The sequence below is a fragment of the Syngnathus scovelli genome, chromosome 14 (assembly GCF_024217435.2).
Source record: "Syngnathus scovelli strain Florida chromosome 14, RoL_Ssco_1.2, whole genome shotgun sequence".
NCBI classification, from domain to species: Eukaryota; Metazoa; Chordata; class Actinopteri; order Syngnathiformes; family Syngnathidae; genus Syngnathus; species Syngnathus scovelli.
The window spans coordinates 14,413,396-14,439,199 of NC_090860.1; the positions used below are offsets into that span (position 1 = coordinate 14,413,396).

The window sequence follows — 25,804 nt, forward strand, 5'->3', positions numbered from 1 at the left end:
CTGCTGTCATCTGCAACATATATTTATAGCTGATTTGTGCTTTTATGAAGCTGTCAAAATCAATCTAGAGATATCATTACTAATTTCAATGAATGGCTTAGCCCAACCATCTTTCTATCTTACGCGATGTGCGGCATGCAATCGCTTGTCATTCGTTTGGGCACATTCCATGTATTTCAAAACACTGTTTCAAAGAATCACCACCACCACCTGTGCTCTGCAATATGTAACATCATGACTGTGATGGGATTGCGTAAGCCCACATCTTGTAAATGACTGCTCTGGTGACAGAACAGATAACTGGTCAGCTATAAACTTCAAGTCAGCGCAGTTATGCAGCAGCCGCATCAAATGATTATAGCTCTCTAACCATGAGCAGACTTACATTTTCTGTTCTTTCAGCAAAGGATTATCCTGATCTACTTAGGGAAAATGGGATTTCACTAACTGTACATGGTGAGAAGCTGGGAAATGCCAGATGTCATTTTTCTATGGTGTCACATTGAATTTTGAACTGCAGGAAAATCTGCAGATTCAAGATTTTTTTCCTTCATCATTGCATGATGAAAAGAACTTGCCTCTTTGATCCGAGTAAGTGCGGTTCTTTTGGAGAAAATCGGACAGGATGGCATAGCGTCTCGGGAGCTCGCCATTTCTTTCTAGGACATTAAGAAATTGCATACAATTTGGCACATAAAGTGGTGAAAGTTGTTCTGACATTGCCTTGCCCACCTGTGCTTTTAAGAAAGAGCTAGGCATAAATAACGCCAACTCTCCTCCGGAATACAGTTCCACTTCACTGCAAGGCTATTAGAGCTTTTTCTTTTCCTGGAAATATTTCCAAGCGCTAACAAGGGCGCAATGATGAGAAAAGGTTTGTCAGGGCCTCAAAGGATTACAGGCACAATAAAGGGAAATCTATCTGTTTGATGGTTGTAAAAGCAATGATGTTGGAGGCATTTTCAAAATAACATAGTCTGTGACTTTTTTTTATTTTTTAATTGGGGCTACTGTGTTACAAAATGGTGAGAGAAATCTCATAGCCGTGTTTCCTGTTGTATGTGCAAGATGAAAATACAAAGCAACAATTTCATGCTATATTTCCATCATGGATCATAGCAAGCAGAAAGTTGACATTAGTTTTCATCACGCAAATTTTGCATGACTCGAGAGATGTATTTGTCTCTCGTAAAAATTTGGTTTAATTGTGAACTGTGCGATCTCAGGGGCAAAGAAATGGCATCTGTTGTGTTCATAAAAACAAGACTGAAGGCAAGTGTTTGTTTATGTTTGCTTTATGTATGTCGTAACCTTGGGGACCGACCGTGGATTGGTGATTTTTAACATCTATTTGGCTTGAAGTTACAACAAACAAATGGTCAGTCTCTCCACGGGCGCAAGTCGCCTTTCTGGCTTGTTATACTGACAAATAGTTGAGACAATAGTACATCCATTCATGTGGCTGAAAGCTTTTCTTTGTCATATGGAAACTGGCTAGCTGTTACGTATCATGTACAGTAAACGCTTGTGTTTTTCAAGACCTGTGAATCTATGAAGTGAGAAGCAGGAGCACATGTTTTTTTCCCCACATTTGTAAAAGGATTTTTTTTTCTAATTTGTTAAAAGTTCTGTGGCAGGTAGGACTAATTCAAAAGGAAGCATATTTTTCCAGACACATTATAAATTGAATTTCCTGTTCTTCTATTGGTACTAATTTGTGTAAGAATCATCATTATTGAAATACGCTACCATCCATATTAGGCCCAATAAATTTAGTCACTGAGGCCCAAACTGTGGAAGATGTCATCGTATGAGAAATTAGCTTGTGCACTGACTGTTGTGGACTAATGGATTCTCGTTTGTTAATTTTAGTCCTCTGCTAAGGGAACAGAATACAAAGAAGCTGGCTCATGTTTTAAGCAGAGTCCCATGCTGTGATGCAACATCAGAGCTAAGGCAGACACAGGACTGGAGTTTAATTCGACCCATTCCTCGCCGGAGCTTATCGGCGAACAATGACGTGACGCAACTTTTAGAAAACTGTCTTGACCAAAGGATGATGTCTTCCACCTACATCCAGCCCTTTGGAAATTTTGATGGGATTTATTTAAGGGTTTCAAGGGAGGAAACTATCTTTGAAGTGTTTAGCACTGGGGTCGGCCAGAAACCTCCTATGTAACAATTTCATAAATCCACACTATGGCAAATACAGTGCCAGAACCAGTTTGGCGCTTCTACTTAAGCGCTAGGTGAATGAGTCTGTTGTTAAATAGAGCAGGGAACAGGTGAGAGCAACAAGGTAATAACAAGATGACTCACACAACAGCTCACAGAAAATGACTCTTCTAGATAAGTGCATGAAATGAGCAGAAGAAGACACAGATTTAGCTGAACATTATTAAACCGGCAACATTTAAGGAGCTGGCACAGGGCTTTTAGTTGACATTTATTGTGAAATGCAGGCATTTTGAGAAATAAAATGCACAAAAGCAAGCAAACAGATGGATAAGCACTTGGTAGTCATCAACACATGAAAAGTTTTTTTTTTTTTTTCTAATCCTATTACATTCATCCTATTGTGTCCTGAAAGCTACTGTTATTCTTGACAGGGATGACCTGAAGCCATCTGGTGTACATGTAAAGTAGTATTACAAGGCAGGTCATGTCAACCTCTTCAATGATTGAGAAGTGGAATGCCCTGCCCTGCCCAGCCAATGATGGTGATGATTGTAGAAAATACCCTCAAGCAACCACAATTACCACAAATGTTTCCAACAACAAAGTATCGCTTTGGGGGAAAAAAGGGTTTGGTGGAAAAAGAAATAAAATGCCTGTTTTGTGGGAGGTGTAAACTTATATCACCACAATATATCAACCAAAATAAATTACAAAATATTATACATATTGTTGTTTGTCTTGTGAAAAATAGAGAATAATAATTGTAAATTGATTTGGATTTATTCAAAACAGAATAAAGGGCATTTTGTGGAGGAGGTTTCAGTTCAACATGTATGCGAAATTGTAAAGCCTTTGCCTGTGCTGGCGTAAACTATACAACCGTATGTAAGAGCAGAGTCACTTTTGTCCTTGATGGCATGATGTGAGGCATTGTGTGGAAAATTGCATATGCTGCCATTGAGAAGGATGTATTGTCATGTCGCATGCTTCAATAGATTGCAAAATAGGGCTAACCACTGTTGACAATACAAGTGATGACCTATACAGCGTTTACTCTGTGAGGGTTGGGCTGAGCAAATGCCTTGAATGCAATAAGATCTTCTACGTACTTGCCAAAGATTAAACATCATATAATACATTTTGTTTTCAAGTTTCAGATACAATGCCGGGTCACAAAGGTAGCGATCACATTATTTTTGAGTACGCAATTATATATTCTCTCTTAAAAAAAGTTGTTGTTTTTAACTGAGTGACTAAACATACCTGATTAGTATCAAGTAGTCTGAACATCTGCCACTGCAATGGATTCTTTAAATAGCAGAACACCTTCATTTAAATGAAATACATACAATGGCTTGGCTCCAAGAGAGCAGGTAAAGGTTCTTAGAAATGAATAGTGTCCAGGAAATTTCCTGTGGGATGCATTCGGGGTTTTCCAATTAGCATCTTTCTACAATTGTAAGCATTCACAATTGATTTGTCAACTGTTCGTTGTCCATATAATTCTTAATTTTGTCATTGCCTGAATCTTCACGCTTGCATTTCGCGTATACTTGCATCAATGATTCTCCAAATCTGATGATAAAACTAGTGCAACATAAAAACTATCCTGCACTAACGCCTAGTGTTCACTTTTTATTGAATCTTTTTGGAGAGATTATTTTAACGGTCATGGGAGGATGCAATTTGTGGCGCTATAAACTGGACTGGGCTATATCATGAGACGATGTTTTCCCATCACATTTATATGAATGAGCACTGTTATGGCGGACTGCCTCGTGTTTACAACCTCAACTGTTGTCATCGAGGTCTTGTTTGTTTAAAATAAGCCACAGCAAAAACATTCACTTGTCTCAAACGTTGTGACACTGCCATGGTCTTGTATTTTCCCTCACCTCCAGAAAGAATCGAGTTATGTACGCTTCGTGGGAGTCTCTAAAATGTTATGGGCCAGATAAACATGATGGCCTAACAAGGGTGTTATCAGAGAGAGGGAGACAGACAGACAGATGGACAGACAGAGTAAGAGAGAGAGAGAAATCCAGCAGGGTTACATTCCAGGGTCAGTATGACAGTTTGACAATTTTGAAGATTTTTTTTTGTGCGTGAAATAGAATCATTTGTCAGTTTCTTTTGAACACACAAAAAACTAAGCACCAGGGAAAAATGCAAATTATAAACCTATTTCTTTCCCCTTCAGGCCCGACTTCATACTTGCAGTCAGAAATTGAAGCAATCAAACTATGAGGATTAGGCCACTGGAGGAAGACATACGTGGCTATGTCGCTGAATTCTTTGTCAAATATTTGAGAGCTACATGCATCAGCAGATTGAGAAAGACAAAATAGGCTCCAGAACCCCCGCCCTGAAAGAAGGATAAGTAGCGTTGCCGTCTCCATTGCGGCTCATTGGCCTCGCCATCTGCGCTCATAGCCATATTGGCGCCTTGCGTCCGGGGACATTTCTTGAGTGACGACGGCTCCGAAAATGCCCCCGCACATGAGGCTTGGCGATTTTCTTGAAATAAATACTGCGCGCGACTCATTTCTATCGTCATCCCTAATTTTATCTTTGGCTGATGACTAATGTTCACGCATTGCACGATCCATTGACTTCCCAACCATCCCCAGGTTCATATTTAATATTTACACCAAGCCTGACTCTAAAATGTGATTTTTGCAATGACTGGATCACTCGCGCCTCAATAATATACGCATTTATTAGCCAGCTTGGATCTGGTTTGAATAATTCAGCATCGCATTGGTAAAAGTGTGGGGAATAACATAAGCAAGGTCTGCCAGCACTTTGCCGGCTTTTCAACAAACGATATTCATCTCAACAGCCACCCTTGGCAGGTATGCACGCAAACACACACAGGGACTCCAGCAGCAGACCCGCTGCACTTCACTCGCTGTTGTGCGCTGGGCAGAACTCAAGGTCGGGTCAGCCCAGGTCGCTGCTCCATCCCGGTGGGAGAGTCTCGGCTCATGAAAATGTAAATGCAGGTCTTGAGTGGTGATAAGAGTGTTTTTATTATGAGCCAAAGTAATTTGTATGGCCATGGAAATTAGCACCCGTAGAAATTCGTATGGCATTGACCAGAGAAGAAGGCGGGAGTTTACGCCCCGCTTTTGGCTCATTTATTCATCGTGCGATGGAAAATAACACAGGGTGTTCACAAAGTCACTTTACAACTGAAAAGGAAATATTAATTAATCTGATCGAGCCAAGAAATATATGGAGAAGGGACCCTTTCGGATGATGGGTGCCAAGGTTGTCTGCCAAAGAATTTTTAATGACTGAAGGGAAATAACTAATACCTGTCCTGTAGATTTGAAAAATGTATATATATATATATTTTTGTAAAGCTGCCACAGTAACTGCAAATTTGAACAAAGTCTTTTGCAGCATGAGCAGCAAGTGCAAATCAGGCAGGATAGTGGATCCTGCCAAGTAACTTATGCCATGCATTATTTATTGATAGAGCATCCAAATAAACTGGAGTTGTCTCACACTAGGAAAAAAGTACACACAACACGTACTCACACAAATTCACGCATTTTAAAAACAAGAATGACATCTATTTTAAATAGACACAATTTTAACCATTTATTTTAATAATAATAATAATTCATTGGAATAATTTTGAGTTAAAGAGGTAACAAAAACAAGTTTAAGTTGGCTGAGAGCTTTCATGACGCCGTGCCGATATACGATGCCCGCCCTGGTAGTAAAACCACCTTGGGAATACGGTAGGGATCATGAGAGGAAGTGTTCTCCCCAGACCAATTGTATCTGGGAACAAAAGATATCTGTCTCAAATACAAACACCGGTAGTTACACAGAAGTCAACAAAGTCAGCCTCATAAACAGGTCCTGAGAGAGAAAGCGCAGCACCTCCTTGAAGGTGGGACAACAAACAAGCTATCCACAATAGTTTTTATTTGTAAAGTATAGCCACTTCATTGTTTCTAGGTCCCATACCCAACCACATAACAAATGTGGCAAAATATATTGCCAAAAATCAATAATAAGAATGAACCATCTTAGATCCGGCACGTCATTTCGAATCATTTCCACCTGCTCCACTTTGAGTAAGGCGTCAACTCTGCCATCGCCTCCGGTAAAATTCCAAACTTAAAGTGCTTGTGTCGAGCAAGCATTCTATATTGTGTAGGAAGCAACATGTCAAAACACTGTCATAGCGCCATTCTTCTGCATTTTTTATCATGTGTACAAGTGGGAAAAGAAATAGGCCATTGTCTGACGAAAAACATTTTCAACAGTATGTTGCAGTTCAACCAAGGTAGGCAAACAAGTTAAATGTATTATGAATTAATTTATTATTGATGTAGTGCTTCACATATGATCTATCTACTTTTTTCGTTTCAAATTTGACCCGGTAGATATAGCTAAGGATCTGACCTTTGACCTCACCGCCTTCCAGCCTATCTGCTAAAATGCCAACATTGAAGCTTTACATGAAGTCGTCTCACGTTTGAAACGATTGAATTCCGTAGGCTAGTTCCTTAGATATGTTGTCAGAAACCTTGAGCTGTCAAGTGATGGTGAGAATCCGATAGCATCTACCCTCAGTGTAGTCCCATCATCATTCTGCGTGTCTCCAACTACAGAAGCTTGCCTAGGTGCTCCATTAAAGGTGTTCTTTAATCATGTCATCTCTCCAACTGCCCGCCGCGTGAACCCTACAGTATATTTGATGAAGACGTCAACACTGATGCAGGTGATCATTCGCTTGCGATACTCTGCACCAGTCTTCGTAGCATGACAGCGGATTCACAAATGGAGCCATTTCAAGATTAAGAGCTTTCCCTCCAAACCCTGACAGCGTAGCCTTTGAACGGACAGCTTCATCTATCAATGTTCAAGTAGAAAATATTACAAACTCAAACATTCAGCATGTCGCGCACATCTGCTTGCTGTGTCGTATGAATGCAGAAACCCGTGTGCGGGCGAGCGAGCTTGTGTGTTGCAGATATACACTCGAGGCATTTTGAAGATATGGGCAACCTAGTTATTCCCTGATATTTGATTGGTCGGAAGTGATTCACATCAGACCGGTTGTGTCCAGTAGCCGGGGCTTCATCAGACGGGCTGTGATGTCTCAGCTCTACTTTGTATTGATTTGCTGTAAATACTTTGGAGTGAAGGAACAGTGCAACTCTGTATTCCTCCCACTGAGTTTCCTTTAATTGGAGTACATCTCCCCTCTGGAAATGTGTCCATTGTTGCTAATGGTGTGTTACGTTCAAAGCGGTGGATTGGTCGTAAATGCGATGAAATTGCACAAGAATAGTCTTAAACCTGGAGTTTCCCCTTTTGACCTCATCATTCATTTAAAAAAATGTGATGTGCAAACTAATTATTAGTGCTTGTGGTGTTCTCTGGATCGGCTTGTGTAATTTGTCATAGCGTGACCCCCCCGTCACTTAGGTTGTGTTGATCATGAAAGCAGAACAATCTTCCATTCTTTGCAGCAATGTGGCTCATGCTTTGTATCATTGCGTCCCTATGAAATATGCACACGCCACATGAGCAAGACCTTTCAGAAAGACCTTTTAATCTAATCATCAGTATTTCAATAATTAATCCCTAAGCCTATTTTAGTTTCTCTTTCACGTTGCAGTTCACTCCTACAAAACGACAGTAAATAAATAGCTTCTTTTTTCCCCATTGCAATTGGTAGCGCTAAACCCAACTAATTCCCTCAAGTGAAATTTCCAAGGTAGTGTGGTCTGACTTTCTAGCTACCAGAGAAGAAAAATACAGATGGAAATTTCAACTCCATTTTCCATTGCTAAATTAAATGGTGGAAATGCAGTGGAGAGTTTGTAATTAACTTGACTTAAATTGGTTTCACTCCTCTCATTACGTCTGTTCCCTTTTCTATATTACTTTGTATCTTATGTGAGAGGGACGTCTGTCAATTCTTGTTTCACTTTCCCCATCTCATTTCACGGAATAAGTTATCATTCAGAGGTTCTCCAGAATTTCATCGGAAATGTATTAGCACGCAATATTGTCTTGATTTACTGTCCCTGGCTAAACTGAATGGGATGTTTTCAATGTGCTTACAGCTTTTATATGAATCCCAATGATATTTTTAGACTAACATTCACCAATAAGTATAAAACATTTCTAGCAGTCCAGCAGTGTAACCCCGAGGTTACCTTGTTCAGAAAGTTAGCAGGAAATGAATCTTAAAGAGAAATATAGCTGAGATTAAAAAACTGGAGACAGGATAAAGCTTGTTATTTTCAACTCCTGTCGCGAAGCAAGTGAGATTTAATGGAACCTCAATAGACGGCCATAAAAGTAGATTTGAAAATCTCCTTGTTGAGAGTCAAAGGCACAGTGCTGAAATGTCATTCTTATTTTTTTTAGGAAAGTATGTGATTTCAGATATATTTAATGGACAATGTTGCATGTTGACACCGCATAGGAAGGGATGTCTCATTCCCCCCCAAAATAATATGAATATTTTCAGGATAGTAAGTAAAATCCATTTATTTGAGAAAGAAATTCAGGATCGCAAGTCGAGCTATTTTATGTGCTGTGCAGTGTAGGTCATCTCCAGTATATCACATTTTGAAAGACCAATAAGAACACACATGGTGATTATTTTTCTCATCATGTGTGAAGTCTCTCACATTTAATTTCTTTTTTTCATTTTAAACGGGCGTTTATTGAGAGTTGACTTGTTGACGACAGATGGCTGGCCATAATGAATGCAAGTGACGCAGATAAAAGCTGGATGCAAGGTGGTAGGTAAGCGATGGGGGTGACTGGAATTCAGATTAAAACAAATCTTAAGTGATTCAAGTTTTTAAGATCCACGTATAGCGAAAGAATCATCTGGGAGGCAAACAGATGGTTTAACTTTTTATAAATCCTGCCTATAATGATGTGGATTAGGTGTGAAACGCTGATTTTAAATACATACACAAATGTGCTCCAAGAAAATATTGTAGATTTCAATATTAATAATTAATATAGCGCAACTCGATAATTAACGAATATCATTCACTTGTGTTTCCACGCAACAAATCTGAGTGCGTGCAGCAGTAGCTGATGAATGTTGCAAATCATTCCCTCATTACAGAATGTGCTCTCTTCTGTATTTGTAGGTGCGCTAATTGTAAAAAATGAACTCACTCGAGAGTTTTATTTGATGCTTTTCTTCCACGTATGAATTACAATTAATTCCTGGCTGAAGGGTCCTCCAGGAAGACGAATGACTTTTCTTTTCCGGTACACATTGCACTAATCTTTGCCAAGGAATTAATGTTATGCAAAGAGCTGCTGACTGCAGAATATTTATCCCTGCACAAAAAAACACGATGTGATTTTGTTTTGTTCTGATAACGTGATTCATTAGGCAATAACCAAACGGGGCCAAGCCTATAAAATATCCACATTACCTTGTGATTTGTTGTACGTGAGAGGCAATAGTGAAATCCAATTGTAAAGATGTGAAATTGTGAATATATCATAGTGAATCACCTTGAAAAAACGATACAAAGAGGCATTGTATACAATTTGAAAACATATTTCCTGTGTTTGTGTACTGCATTAAAATACAATGTGTACAAAATACGTCATTGAATGCATTGTACACAATATGCACATATTTCGTGTATATTTGTGTTTAATTCATTTAATAAACATACTTCTTGTGGGTTTGTGCAGTATTAAAAAAAAAAAAAAAAAAAAAAAACAGACTGACGCAAACAGACACTTTGAATGTAATGGTGAGCCGGAGCAGGAATCCAGCGTGCAACCGCTGCACTGTGAGTTAGATGCGCTAACCAGTGTTGCACCATGCGCCCCAGATGGAATTAAACATTTTTTATTCCAGCGAGTGATCTTACCTTGTCTGAGCGTTAGATAATATATTGGTCTTAAAAAAAGATAGATTTACGTGTGCTCCCAGCTGCCTGACCCCGTGTTCAAAAGACTTCATTTTGTCTGGTCTCCAGTGTAAATAGCTCACTCACAGTATATTGATGGAATGAGCGGCTGACTTTGTCAACCTTCACATTAAATCCCTAAGCATAAAGACCTTCAAATATTAGCCTTCTCTGTGACTGATATTTGATCAAAAGTGCGGAAAGCTCATAGAATACCTCGTAGGCTGTACTGAAAGGATGACGACAGAAATAAAAGTACGCACGAAGAATGATTTGTTGGTCGGTAGATGAAATGTTGTGCGATTAAAATATTGGACTTTAAGGGTGTCATCATTTTTTGTTGTGTTGATACCTCGGGGCCAACGGTGAGCATGAATTTACTTACCATGACAATTAGGAGCCTTGGGGCTTGTGTGTTGAGCAGAGAGAGCTTCATTGCTAAACCGCAGAATTAAACTTGTCAATTAGTGAGTGTAGATCAACAAATACAAGTACCCTCCATCCACGGCTGACATTCTGGTCTGCATTAAATAACATAACAGCACGTGCTCAAACAACCTCAAGTTGGAATGCAGCTAAATTTTCAAATGTAGACCTGAATGCTTGCAGGAAAACAAATAAAACTGCAAATGAACAGAGAAAAGACAAATACAAAAAGTGGAAGACGCCTTTTATGTAGAACCGGAAAGCAAATACACATCACAGGGTGCAAGATGACTTTTGACCCCCTGATATGTCAACCATCCTGGATCGGATATCGTTTCAAATCATTGGGGTTTGCCCTTGGCTGTTTGAAAATGATGCAAGAAATTGGAAATGTCAGCACGCAGAAAATAACATCTCTATTGATTTACCTTCTTTAATTTCACTGTCCCGAGTTTGAGGAATAACCAGACTCAATTTTTGTCCAAGAGTGCAATTGTACTTCAACAACCAAATATATAAAAACAGTATATTTAAAAAAAAAAAAATAGGCCATAAGCATTATCGGATACACTCAACTTGAACCTTGCATCCAAGCTTATAAATTTGAGAAATGCAACTGTCAGAGTGCAAGCACTTTTCATTATTTGCTGATGAAGTAGAGTTGGATACAGCAACAGCATTCACCTGATTTAGCCTTTTTTTTTTTTTTTTTTAACTTTGTCCCCCGTGTGCCAACAAAGCCGGACGCGAGTCTTTGAATATTTTATGGCTCATGGAGACTTCTGGAGCTTTGCCCAGTACTGCCGTGTTTGATAGTGTAGCACTTACCAAAGGCTACTAGCGCATAGCTCCAGCATCTGTTGTAACAAAGTTTTGGAGCAATAACTTTTATTATGGATGCAGTCTATTGGGTTGAGCAGGGTCATACTAGTAGATTACACTTAGTATTTTTGTCTACTTTAGCATCACATTAGATGTATGATGCCTTAGCAGCTAAATGGCAAAATCAAGCCCTTGCTATTGGGATCAGCACCATGGACAGCGACCGCACAGACGAGCGAAAGAGCAGCTAGTATTTGCCGTCGCTGTCCATGGTCCTGATCTCTTGATCGCAAGGGATGCTTTCTTTTTGCGTTGCCATTTAGGTGATGCCAGCAAAGATCAGTTTATAATTGTATCATTTAAACATTTCTCGGTGGGAATATATCACATTCTTAGCACTGTCGTGTACATCACACAATTAACATTTAAATTGTTTCAAGTACCTTTGGACAAAAGTCGCCCCTCAGATTAAAATATGAATTAAGTGTCTGGGACATAGTCCATAAAAACTCCGCTCCATGAATATCATGTAAAAATTAAACTCATCAATTCCATATGGGATTGAACCCAAAATGGGACAGAATCCAATAAAAAGGGTTAGTTTTTGTTTTTCGTCGACTTGAAGGAGAAGGGGGAGTTCAATGTCTTTAATGCCTGCAAAACCTCACCTTTCAGGACTCTTGCTGTCAATATGTCAGACTCTTACAAGTTTTTTTTTTTTTTTTTTTACTTTGGCTTTGGAATTGCAGAAGGTGGCGCAGCAACGGCTGTCTGTTTTTGCAGCGGGGGCAATAAACTCAGCAGATGCTATTTGTTTCTTTTCCTTTATGAGGTCTACCAATACTACACCTTCTCCCATGCTGCTTGCAGCCACCAAATAAAGTCTGCATTTTGCACGTCAGTGTCTTGCAATAATAAAGTTGAAACTTCTCCCCCAAAAACTTCATCTTGCTGCCGTTTTGTTAGCAAATCTAACATCAAACTCAGTGGCACTTTGCCAATTTTAATCACCAGCTTTTAATTGAGAAGATGCAAACTCGATTAATTCATGTTACTACAAAAAACAACAACAGTTTATATTTTTCTTTAAAATTTACATATCTACCCAGACACCAGAAAAAGATATCCTCAAAGTAATACTTGTAGAGTTTTTTTTTTCCTCCTCCACAAGATGAAAACTTTTTCTTTCTTCTCATCATTCCACTTAGCTTGTCAAAGGTTTTTCTGAAATTACCATGTAGTAGTTCTTGGAAGAGTTTAAGGAGCTGAGGACATGCAGCTTCATAATGACTATATATGTATGTGAACTTTTAAGTATTGCGACTGCCTTTGATACCTCTGTCAGCTTCTCACCGTCTTAAGAGTGGAATACTTATTTTCACAAGAAGAAGTAGAAGAGTTCAAAACACACCTCTTGATGTAGAGAAAAAAAAACAACAACCTTAAATGCATATTGCAAATACGAGCGTATCTTATGAGTGTCCTTACTCGGGAGTCACATCAAGTATGGATCAAGTAGTACCTGAGTTCTTTGAGGACTCGGTCAATATAGTAGAAGTTCTGAAACACTAAGCAAACATTTTCACGTAAAGATAGAAAGTATTTCATGCTCCACCATTGCCAGGGTTGATAAAAAAAAAAAAAAAAGTTTTGTTTTCAAGTTGTGGCAATATATCGTCGTACACGTTGTGACTTTCACATTATTGTCCCCTCTGTTATGAGAAATCCAACCAGCACTCTAAAAAAAATATAAGACATTTATGTCAAAAGTAATCCTTGACCTACCTGTCTTTTCATTTGCACAAAATAAATGATAGTTTGTACAGTCCCTATACATATACTATTTGATAGCCCAAACTTGTTATGGCCTTTATTATCAAACTTCAATATCATTTTTCTACTTTTAGTAGTCTTTTGGAACATTCTGTGTAGCTGTGCAACTTTATTGACTTGAGCATATGGTTTGGATATGGCCTATAAAAATACACTTTTAATGATTCATTTTTGTAATAGCTTTAACAAGTATGAGAACTTGGAATTTATGAGTTCTCAAATGCAAGGGGTGGCCATTCCGTTCCAAGGACGCGTGTTCTCGACAGACACAGATTTTGCAGATATTGTTTTTGTTATGTTTTCAACTTGTCAAGGCAATTGTCAATTTCCTATTTAGTCACCCATAAAAGATCATTTTATTGTGCCTAACATGGAGCATTCCTCCCCCAAGTTATTAATGATAAAGGTTATTTTTCATCATAAAAATAATCCATAAAGTCTCAGCCCACATTGTGCTTGCTTATTCACGAGCGGGCATGCTCACACAAAAACACAAACAAAAATGTAATAAGTGACGCAATTGCTCCTCATGCTAGTTATTGATGTGTTGCAGAGATTGCAGTGAGGCGTTGTCGTTAAAGTAACGTCAAGCACAAACATGCCAAAGCGCAAATGAGTGGCCAGCGCAAACGAGCGAGAGGAGCTCAGGGAAGTGAAGGGAAGGATACGCTACATTACAACCGGCCCAATTTAAGTGCACTCACAACACGTCTAACATCACCATGCACATCTGGAAGCTTCTAGCAGGCTTTCATTATGGAGTTCCACACCTGATTACAGCACACTTGTGAGTAACACAATGCCAAGCTTCTTACAAAGCCAGTAAAAAGCATCAGTCTGCAACTTCAATTTTTATGTTTGTGAAAATACACTTTAAGATAACATTTTTAAAATGGACCGAGCAAAAATTCACATTTGCATCGTGACATTTGTGTAAATCAAACTCATGGAAAATTCAGCACATTCTTTGAATCAACATTACTGAGGAGATTGAGGTGCATGTTGATTTTACCGTGAAAAGGGAAGCGTGACATGAAATTGATGAGAGCATGGCAGCAGGAAAAAAAAGGAGGAGCAAACCTGTCTAGCTGTTGTTGAGGCATTGGGAATTGTGCTTGCTTCTGTGCTGTTAGTTTTGACCATGTCGTTAGTTGGGCAGCCCCGCGGGCACGTTCTGAAATAGCTTACTAATGATCAGATATTATAATTTTGTAGAAGTGATCTTTTGAAAACGTGGTCGTCGCACTGTTATGCTATGTCCCATTGTCGTGAAATGCACTATATAAATAAAGTTGCATTGCATTGTCATATCATTATCAGAAATAACAACATTAAAAGAAATTTGAGCATATTTGTTCGATGTACGTATCAAGCCGGTAGGCCTTCACATTATTCGGTGGCCAACAAGTACAGTAGCTCTTGGTTTCAAAACGATTGGTAACCCCTGTACAGTATAATGGCCCCATACAATTTTGACAATGTGAAGATAAAAATGATTACCGTCAAGAAAAAGCTTTCATCATCCTTTGCAAATTGCCCCATAATGGGCAGCGGTTTTACAACACAATACATCTTTTTATACAGTAGTGCTTTCGCCATAACCAATCGCTTTGGAAAAACGTGTGTCATAAAGGCTCAAGCTCTTACCATCCATCCATTTCAGCATGGATCTTTATACTGTATGTCCCACGACAAGAAAGATTAAGACGTTTTTCAAGACACGGTGACCAGTAAGATAATCGAAGAAAGTCACAGTGTCTTATTGACTGATTTAGACATTGATCAAGTGACTGTCATCAAACAGTTCATCTATTATTATGTGTGAATGACACAGTGAACAATGTATTGCTGTGAGTTCCTTGAGTTCATCTTATTGATCTCCGGTTTCCCTATATGAAAGTTCTCTTAGGTTGCTTTTGTCCTCCCTAATTTTGTGTAGATTAGATTCTGTTTTCAACACCATACTCATTCCAAGTATGCTAACATTTGTCACCATACATCTCAGCAGTTTATCTAATGATGACGATGATGACTGCTCTTGATTACGATGAGACATTCGACCTGTCAATTAGATGGTGTAATTCTTGCTAAGTGCGATCCTCCATCACTACAGTGGAATAACAACGACTTTAATGTCATGTACTTTTCAGCCTTCTGACCACGAAACGGTTCAAATGAATCCATCCATCACTCCCAGCTCATTTTACGCCCCCCCATATTACATCACCTCATTGATTCCGATAGTAAAACGATTAGCTGGGGTAACCATAATGTCGAGTAGTTTCACCTTTAATTTACTGATTTATTGCAGGGCGCATTTTAGAACTGTAGTGAAATGGTTTATTTCCGGTACCCATAGAGGTCCTTCTATCGGTCGTTAGAAACATTGACACCCTTATAGCTAATCCCTCGGAAGCAGCCGTACTAAGGTCGATCGTAATAGAATCCTTCATTGAATGAAAGTCAGGCGCCTTGACAATAATAAAAGCATCATTTACCCCTGGGAGGGTTGGAGTTCAACTCCAGTGTGCTTATCTTTAACACTGCTTCCTTTCAATACCTTATTCCATTTAATAGGATATCCAAGTTTTATTCCATTGAATAAATTCAAAACCCAGTGGGCACAATCTTGAAGGAAAATAAAGCGGGAGAATGAATGGATAAGTGCGTCAATAAAAAGTGTGCAAAAGAATATCTTTCATTTAAAAGGTTATAATGGATGAACTTTGGCTTGGACGCAAAATCCTACCGCGTCAAGGATGAGCAAGGTCAGTGTCTTTCATCTCGTCAAGCATATAACCATCAAATCATCAACTACAGGGAACGTTTTTCTAAATGAGAATAAGCAGCAAAGTTAAATAGTTCCCAAATCTCAAATCGAGTATTGGATTTGCCACATTTGATATTTAAGATGGATCGATGGGACAGGTCATCTGTGATCCCTCCGACCATTTTGAGTGGAGCACTGCATGGAACTGAGAGCTGCTTTTTATTATTTTGCCCTTCTCATGCATGTCAGTGTAGCGCTTGGCAATTCCACACCAGTGACTCACCCATTTGATCCTGTTCAGGTTCCCATATAGCAAAAGCTATATCACCGCTGTAACAGGGTGGCTGTTCACACAAGCGAACCGCTACACCAACATTGTCCAGACCATTTTTTTTTTTCCTCCAGCCTGTGACATGTACTAAAAATAACATTTAACACGGTCTGCAAGCTCGATTTTGCCATGCCATGTCCGGCATTGATGTTTGTTTTTCTTGCTCCCTACCTCCCTCCCTCCCTCCCTCACCTCCGAACAGGTTGTATGACAACTCTGCACATGGGTCTCACCCCCTGGGCTCATTTGTTTAAAAGCGGAATGAATAGACTGAACCCTCTTGTTGCTCATCCAATCTGTCTCCGTGGGTGTGGAGGCGGGCCCACTGGCATAACAGAGTAGAAATTAGAAGGAAAAAGAGCTTAGCAGAGCCAAATGCCACAGCACCATGTCCTCTTGAGACAAAATGCCCCGCCCATCAACAGCGCGAATGCTGAATTTGTTCACGCAAAAGTAAACATTCACTGCATTGTTTTGAGATTTACAGTCATTAAGAGCATTTTTGTGTCCGATTGAATTATCCTCCTGCGAGAGTGGTCTTTGAAAGCATCTGGCGTCTTGTGAAGTCACTGCGCTTTTGTTTGCTTCTCCCCATGCAGCTGTTAAATGTTGGACGAGTTCAACTTTGGAGTTACGCACTGGCTGTTTTCGCACATGCTCTTGCTGTATGTGGATGTCAGGGGAGCACAAAAAAGGAAGCAATCAATTGAATGACTTGTCTGTTGTGTAACAGCAGCACAGCCCTTCTGTACCTTGCCACTCTAAATTGAACCTGCTGGAGACATCATATTCCCCTTTTATGAGCCTCTTCCACTTTAGTCCTTGCCTGTTCCTCTGCCCCTCGCCTGTTTGGAAGCATTAGCACAACCCCGAGGTACACACGGTGACATCCTTTTCCTTTTTCTTTCAACCCATATACTTTGTAAATTGCAAATGTGGGTATTTTACTCCATTTAAATTCTGCTTTATTATTTCCTGAAATGATGGTTCATCACACTTTGGTAGTTTTTGTACTGTACAAAATATTGCAATGCGGACAAACAGAAGTTTAATGGTCATACAAATATTTTCTACCTACTTTTATTTTTGCAGCAAATCTGAAACTTTGAGCCTAGCCAAACATTCAGCGGCTCGATTAGGATATACTGCCAAGAGAACAGCAGTTGTTGCAGCTTTGTCAGCAGCGTATTCATTAAATAAATGTCCTGCTATATCATCCCAAAGGTTTTCCACTGGGATGGCGATATTGGGGCAGTGGAGCCATTTAAATACACGCTGTTGATTGAGGCGATCACGAGACCATTGCGAGAGATGAGCTTGGCGACATTCGTCAAGTAGAAAGTCTCTAAGGTCATTTCCGCTTGGACATGGTCAACAGAATTACTCGGTTGGGCAGTGGTTATGTTCACTGAGTGCTTAAGGACTCACAATATTACATTAAAAACTCCAAAAAGTTCTTTCCAAGAGGATTATTTTTTTTTTTTTGTAAAGCCGCAAGTGCCCAATTTATTGTTTAGACCCATTTCAGATCCAAGTACCTGCTGGCCAGAAAAGAGGGCGGGGGTCCTTTCCTAGTTGGATCACTCTCTTTTAACTCTGAACGTTGCTCGGAGAGCATGTGAAAAGAGGATCTAAACGTAGATAAATAGCACAGTGGCCACATCTCCAACTGTCTGCCTCGATAAGAAGCTCAGCCGAGAAAAGGACAGAGTCTTCAGAGTGAAAAGATGCTCGTGATCCCCTTTCTACTCACAAAGCCCACCGGGCTTGATATTCTATTTCATGTAGACGCACACAAAAGAAACGACAGGTGCATACGTTTGACCCAACATAAATAAGCGGCCAGCGCACCTTTTCTAACCCTTTCTTGTGTTCAGTCGGCCACGCTTGGTGTAGTCGATCAGGGATTGTATTCTTTGCCATTTCATGAATTCATCCTCCTTGTCCAACATTGTACTTGTGTCTCACACGTTAGCCTCAGGGTGTTAGCCCCAAGCAGAGATGAGCTAGAGGCTTGGACAACACCCCTCTGATGCTCTGTTTAATTTAATACATCTTGATACGTATGTGTTTTTCTAACAGTGCTTTTTCGAAAGTGAATAATAATGTGGGCACTCTCCGGTACAAATGAGATCTAACTTTATTTGTGTGACCTAAAATATCTCAAAATTATATATTTGTGGGTCCAATATGAGTTATTCCACCATGCCTGCATGACCCAAGATAAAATATTCCTTTATTTGTCCCACATGGGAGAATTCTACTATACAACAGCCATATTTTAAGGAGTTTGGAAGATTTAAAGATAGTATAACATGCATGAAAATCATCAGATTGAAAAAGAGGCAATAGAGGGGATTGCACTGCATGTCCTATTAAATACAATTAGATGCAAAATTGTAACCAGCCAGAGGAGCTCAGAGAGCTGGCGTGATGTGCTTACACAAACGAGGCCATGAGTGATGGAGAAACCATGTACTTATCTAGTCTACGTAGAGTACGTATATCCGTATTATTGGACACGACTCAAGACCACTGAAACCATCACCATGATACATTTCACAGTGTTGACACTGAAGCAAACGTTCTGTCTCATGAGAACTTGAACCTTAATGAAGGTGGGAAAAATAGGGACCTTTTAGGGACCGGCGCACTTGGTACAACAGATAGTGTACCTGATGGGCTACTTTGTTCCCGTGAATGCTAAATACTGCTAAGAAGACACTAATCCGTGGTTGCTCCTTAATCTCCTGCACACAGCACGGCACTGCAGGCTGCGGAGCGTGCAAGCCAACGGTGTCGTTTTACGCGCAGCCATTGCGCACTCTCCCCGCGCGCGGCCCCCTCCAAGTGTTTGCGTAAATGCGCTCCTGTGCGGACTGACCTGCCTGCCTGCGCGCCCATCCTCCCAGCTGCATCTTTCCAAGAGTGTGCCACCTTGGTTTAGCAGCTTCTCCCATTGCCTTCAGCTAAAGACGACAAACTTGGCTATTCCGTGGATCTAAAATGTGCATTTTGGTCAACTTTTGGGATCGAATGGACGTTTAGCAGAGAGGGGGAAATAGTTCCAAGGACATCTTGTGCTTGCAGTACTGCACCGCGGGGAGTAAAAATAGTTGCCATGGAGCAACACTCTCAAATCACGCTTGGAATTTTATAACAGAGCCCTGCACGCAGCCAACCATCTACTTATTTTTACTTCAAGGAAAAAACTACAAATAGGATGTGAAGCTCCTCGTCGCAGCTTGGCGCTCAGCGAGTGCAGCTTTTCAGAGCATCAAAGATCTTGCCGGTGACATTTTTTTCCCCCTCCGTTAAGGAAGAAGCTCGAGTGAGGAAGCGAATATGCTGTCGGATAGGCAGCTGGTGCTTGTGCAGTACGGATCTCGAATTGAGTAGATGGACGGAGGGAGCGGCTGTGGCGCCGAACAGGGCAACTGAACATTCATACAGCCTGCAGTGACATGTAATGGATAGTTATCCGTCTCCAAAGGTAGGAGGAAAAAAAAACAAAAAAACAACAACCTTTGTGTCCGATTCTGTCATGCAGTCTCACAAATGGCATGATCTGTTTCTAATAATGCTGCATGCGAGTGGATCGGTTTCATTCATTGATATTATTCATATGTAAATGTAGTTTTCCGTGCACGGCACGCATTCTGCAGTGTTGAAGGTGTATTGGAAGCTGGCTCGCGGTTGCTCCTAGTTAATCACAGGTAACCCGATTGCAATGGGATCAGTCCGACGGAGACTGCTGAGACTGTTCGAGTTCCAGCGGGTCTTTTTTTTTTTTTTCTTCCCCTCTCCCCTTGCTAAATGCGGGGAAAGCGTGCTGCGTGGGATTCGGTGTATGCAATGATGCTGGTGGCTGACGCATACTAATTCTGGGTGCGCTTTGTGCGTCTGCAAATTGTGCGTGTGCACGTGAAAGGGAGGGGGCTAGCCCAAACGCTTCTTTAATACTCTCCGTTTAATTAAAGTGGGCTATTGTCTGGTCAAGTCCTCAGTGTGTGTATGGCACCGACGTGCTCATGGTTGATGATGTTGACAAACTTAACGTCCCAATGGAATACCAGCCTGTGCGCGCGCATAATTACTCAGATTGGACGGGAGCGTCTGATAATGGGATCGATAGCCACTTCGAGGCTCCATGTGAAACCTCCCCCCCCCCACCCGCAGTAATCTTGTGGATTACAAGCAGTTCCTTGAAGGGTCGCAATAGCAAATCCCAGCCTGGAGGTTTGGGATGGCTTTTGCAGATCATGCATGGCCAGCACAGAACGAGTGTGGGCTGCAGTGGGAGGCAGCACCTGACTCCCTCAATGGGGCATTCATCTTCTTCCAAACATGCCCCCCCCCCCCAGAAAGAAAAAAAAATCTCAGAGCAGGCTTCATTCCCTAAATAAAATAAGATGATTTCTTCTCAAAGCACTGCATTAGAAAGCCACAAATTTACAAAAGCGGGATGGTGCTAAATGACTCACTGATGAGGACACTGCATGCAGCAAAGTATAGTAGTCAGTAGCGTCCAGGATAAAAATACATCATGTCACCTAAAAACAAGAACGGTCAGTGCAAGGCAATAGAAACCGGAGTAGCTATTATGTGCAAAACGGTTTCTCAGCAAAGAAATGAGAATCCTCAGACAGTAGTGTTTATTCAAAGGAACACCAAGATATTAGTTTGAATTATTATTTTCAATGCTAGAAAAGAATCCTGCCTCATCTTGTTTGTTGCCTTCTGTTTGTTAGTTAGCTTGTGACCTCACTACGGCAACCAGACAGCATGCACAATCTAGATTTATTGATGCAATAATGATGGAAATGGTCAAATAGTTGATGTGCCTGCACATTTGTCCAGATATTGACTAAATTCTGACAGGCGACGCAAATGATTCCTCACAGAATATTCAGAATGTTCCTTTAAGGTTATAATAGCACTGGCTGCAGTTCATTTATACACTGTAACCATTGGCCTACTTAGTCTAATGGGTTTGGACAAAGTAAAATTACACTAGTGCCTATAACCCAGATGAATTAAGTTGATACAATCATTATTAATGTTTAATCAACCATAATAAATTGATTCGACCCAACCTAAGAGCATTGAGTCGGCTGAATTGCTTAATGCTGAGAGGAGATTTCTTTTCAATGACTTTCAAGTTCACTCAATGAACTACTATTCATTTGCAATTCTAACATTTACAATGATCAGTACCTGAAGCACAATGTTAGTTTCACAGTATACAGCCTATTTGCTTTCAAGTATGCGAATACAAAGACAACATTAGCTAGAGCAATAAAATGATATTGCTTTAAAGAGATAACAAGATTCAAACCGTGATGGACACTAACAAGTTTGGCAAGATATAGTACAGTGAATGGAACAGCGTTTTATGTTGGCGGATGATGGCCAACAAAACGGGTCCAAGTGAAAACCTACGAGTGAATAACACAGCTTTCCTTATTTTTCAAAGTGCCAACAGTATAAATTTTATGTTGTGACCAGCCATTTAAGAGCCATTCACCAGTCCGTGGGCTCTTTAAGGGCTTAAGGCAGCAGAAAGCAAACATTTTGCAGGAGTCACTTCAATTGCTCTCCTTAATACGCTTTTAATGTGTCAAGTAAAGGCAGACTTGACGTGCTGTCATTTCTCCGACTTGCACACTTTTGTACGGGCCCGCCAATTCTTTCTTTCTGATTGCACATTGCCATCTGGATGCAAACATTTTTCCTTTGGTGAGATCATCTTTCATAACTTGGGTTTTTAGGAATAGTTTATTCCCATCTGCTTCCATACCGACCTTAGTTCTGGCAGGTAGCTCAGGTTTATAAGATGCAAAAGTCCCATTTGTCAAGTCATTCAGCACTGTTCAGAATAATTCCAACATCCCAGTAGCATGACTGGGTGCTGCACCATTAACATACCATTCCAAAGGACCAAAAAAATGTTATCCCTACTCGTGGCCTCTTTTGTTGTGATTATTTCAGTGCTTTGTTATTCTACATTTGCAACTCTGTGTCATCAAAGGCTTTCGTTGTGTCACCCGTTGAATTTGTTTCCCCTTCATTCCAACCTTCACAAGTAATATTTTGGCGAGTGTGCGCTTTGTGCAGCGTTGCTAGCGTTTTGCATTGTTGCTATTTGATCTCAAAATGGGGTTGAATGTGTTTTGTTAATGCCAGTCATGTATGATTTTGACTTTATGGCGTGGTTCAAATTTCTACCGACTGTGTGTAATTAGTGACGGAGATTCTGACTCAAACTTCACCAAGTTTTACAAATCAGGATTTCACCTTTGCAGTCCTCCCAGAACTGCCGATTGAATTGAAATACACGGACGGCGTTGGAATCACAACATAAGTCGCACAAAATTACTTCTTACATCTAACATGGCTTAGATAACTTAAACAGAGCTCTGTGATTTAATTCAATGTGAAGGGATTTAATTGAAATGGTGATAAATCCACTATAGTCGGGGTTATTCACTGGGCAAACTATGTCGTGGGCAAACATGCAAAGTCAACCTTAATTGACTGAGAATGAAGTGGAAAGTAGCTCCCGGCTCAGACTCCCATTGGACGGCAGGGGAAATAGTGGTGGCCTTTATCTGAAAAATCTGTAATAGCTGTGAACACCCAAAAAACAAATCTAATTGGATTGACCGTATCAGATTGACCGTGACAGAACAAAAAATATGAAGACGGAAAATACAAACATCCTCACTCATGACACAATCAAATGTTTGTGCGGCACAATACAAGTGAGTATAAAACCGATTGATGAGCTTAACTGATGATATATGCATCTACCAGATAGATATATTAGTGATAGAAAATTCTTTAATATTTGAATTCTGTTGGTATTGTTTTGTGCAAAGTACTCCTCCGGCATGCTTCGCAATAAATGATCTTTTTGAACTTAAATCATACCGATTCATTTTCTACTCTATGACAGATTGTAGCAAGACTAGCCTTTACTTTGTTTGCTTTCGCACTGCAAACGGCAAAATCTGCGCTCATTTCACTTTCATAGGAATACCCTTGGAAAAAAAAAAAAAAAAAAAGATTAGGAGTCCTTCTTATTCAGTAGGCCCTGATTGTTATTCTGTCTTTTTCGTTTGTCTCGGCCAACAGTCAGAAGAGAATGGTCCCCGGTGTGGGTCTGCCAGGTTGAGATCACGGCTTGCAATGTCTGATGGCAAAATGATGCTTGAGGGTTAATGCCCTCTGTTCAGGCTTCCACGCTGAAATTGATAGGCCTGCTTTGACAGATGAGATAACCTGCTATCGCAGGCAAATGCAATTTACGGCTACGACAGATGGATGCGGAGGATGCTCTCTGAAGTAGGCCAATTTTACCTTGGGGAGAGACTCCACATGCAAAGAAGGCTCTCAGATAATGTTACAAAGTTGTTGTTTCGCATGTGAAATTATGGAGAGGGCAGAGACGAATGAGCACATTGACCATTTCCCTGCCAGTCCATTATTGTTCCCGTCTTTTATAGACAAACCAGAATAGAGAATGATTGTAAAATTCCATCCAGTGTTTGCTTTAAAATCTAGTTTGATGGCAAAAGCGGAGCTAGCTCATTTTCGGTGTCATGCAATGGTGCTGAAACGCGATTGATTGCAGGAGGCAGGTGAAAACATTCATGTGTGTTTGATCTGTTATAAAATAATAAATAGATGCTGGCGTGGTGTGTTTTGGAGTGATTTTTGTTTTCCCAACTGCAGATTGTTGTTTCCTTTCAAATAACTAATTGATGCTCCTGACACCAATTTGGCATCAAATAGAATTGGTGTTAGAAATTAATTATGACCCCCCCCCCCCCCCCCCCCCCCCTCCGAGCACCTGCCTAATCATTTACTCCAACTGTGTCCCTTTCATTTGTTTTGAAATGGCTAATTAAGAGTGATAATGCTAATGATGATAGGTAATAGTGGATATTATGGAACTAATAAGTTAAAAAGCAACTCATCAATAACTAACTAAGATATCAACAGATCCTAATTGACTTTTTGAGATCCATCCGCATTGGACTATGGCCAGTCATTCCTGCTAAAATGTGACTTTGGCTTAAGAAAAGATAAATATTGCTGCTAAATATTAGTCTTGATTGAAATGAGCATATGAACAAATCTAAAGACACACACACATACACACACGCATATACTGTTCACTTAAACTTCAGCAGCAATTTGAAGTGGTGTGTATGCAACCCGAATGTTTCCTCTGTTTTTTGTGTACTTGGTGAACTTTCACAATTGGCCAAAGGTATTACAATATTTGACATTTATTGGAAGCAAGACACGGCTACAGTTAAATGTGATTTTCCCAGTTTTCTCAGAAATAGTTTGACTCCAACGAGACTTTTGAGGGCTTGGCTATTGTTGCCTCGGAGGGTTAAGATAGGCGACGTCTCCCTTCCTTTGTGAAACACCAGTGACTGCATTCATATTCCTCCTGACCAGTATGACCACAGGGGAACAGATATGCCGCCTCAGCCAGGATACGGAACATGAGAACACTTAACGAGCGTGGGGAACCGCTCAATATGAATATGCCAAAAGGAATATGGCTTTCAAATCGGAAGCACAAGCACCTCAATTGCTTTTTCCTTTTTTAATATTTGTTCTTTCAGATGCAATTTATTTGAGAGAAGTGTGTTGTGTAGCTTTTCCTGAGCTCTGATCCGGCTCTCCCTCATGAATTTTGTTGTTCTTCAACTGTGTTGACCCCCTGCTTTAAAGCGGGGGCCCATTCATCACACTCAGCAGTTCCAGCACAGTATTCCTTCCAAGCACAGAGCAGGTGTGAACGAGCCACTGACTTTGGTACTTTCAATTTGCTGCAGTGTGTTCTTTTCCAGAAACCACAATGTTGACGTAACAGTCAACCCTAAAGGTCATGTGAATACGTATTTCCTTTTCCCCCTAGCACATCGGGTTTTTAAGATATTATAAATGTCTTGAGTAAAGTAAAATATAAAATAGTCTAATATTCTACATATGGTAGTTCTATATACTGTGACGCCTTCTTGTAATCAAAAAATAACTACGACAAATGTGTGTCCCACTGCGTGCCGACTCATTTGCGAGCATGACTCAGGCGAATATATTAACGAGTTGATACAACCTGACACAAACCAGAGAGCCTATTGATTTTGTTTTTTGGAACCATGGCGCCTTTAGAATTTTTTTTTTTTTTGCTTTAACAGAGAGGACACAGACAATCTCACCTGCCATTCTAATTTTTAGTTGATATCGTTCTACTCACAATCAAATGAATCATGCCAGTGCAGTGCTACTTGAACCCAATCACTCACTTTCTGAAACCTAAAATAATAAACAACTTTGTGTAATGGCAGATCTTTCATCTATATCATGTTTACACTACGCCTCACCAAAACAATGACATATTGCATTGGTCTGTTTTTGCCCAATATTTCTTCATTTTGCCCAAGGGTTTGAAAAGATAAGCTTTTCAAATCCTCTATAAATTACAGCTTC

At 40.2% G+C, this 25,804-nt stretch overlaps 1 protein-coding gene across 2 annotated transcripts in view; it reads left to right on the forward strand.

Annotated features, from left to right (window-relative positions):
- LOC125981238 (leucine-rich repeat and fibronectin type-III domain-containing protein 2) overlaps positions 1-25,804 on the forward strand; it is a 94,419-nt gene that overhangs the window by 25,490 nt on the left and 43,125 nt on the right. The window contains exon 1 of one of the 2 annotated variants that reach the window (XM_049741179.2): positions 19,113-19,784. The exons of the other annotated variant lie outside the window; for it this stretch is intronic. The gene's annotated coding sequence lies outside the window, so the exon portion shown is untranslated. Of the gene's footprint in view, positions 1-19,112; positions 19,785-25,804 lie in introns of those variants that run through there. 2 annotated transcript variants of the gene reach the window in all.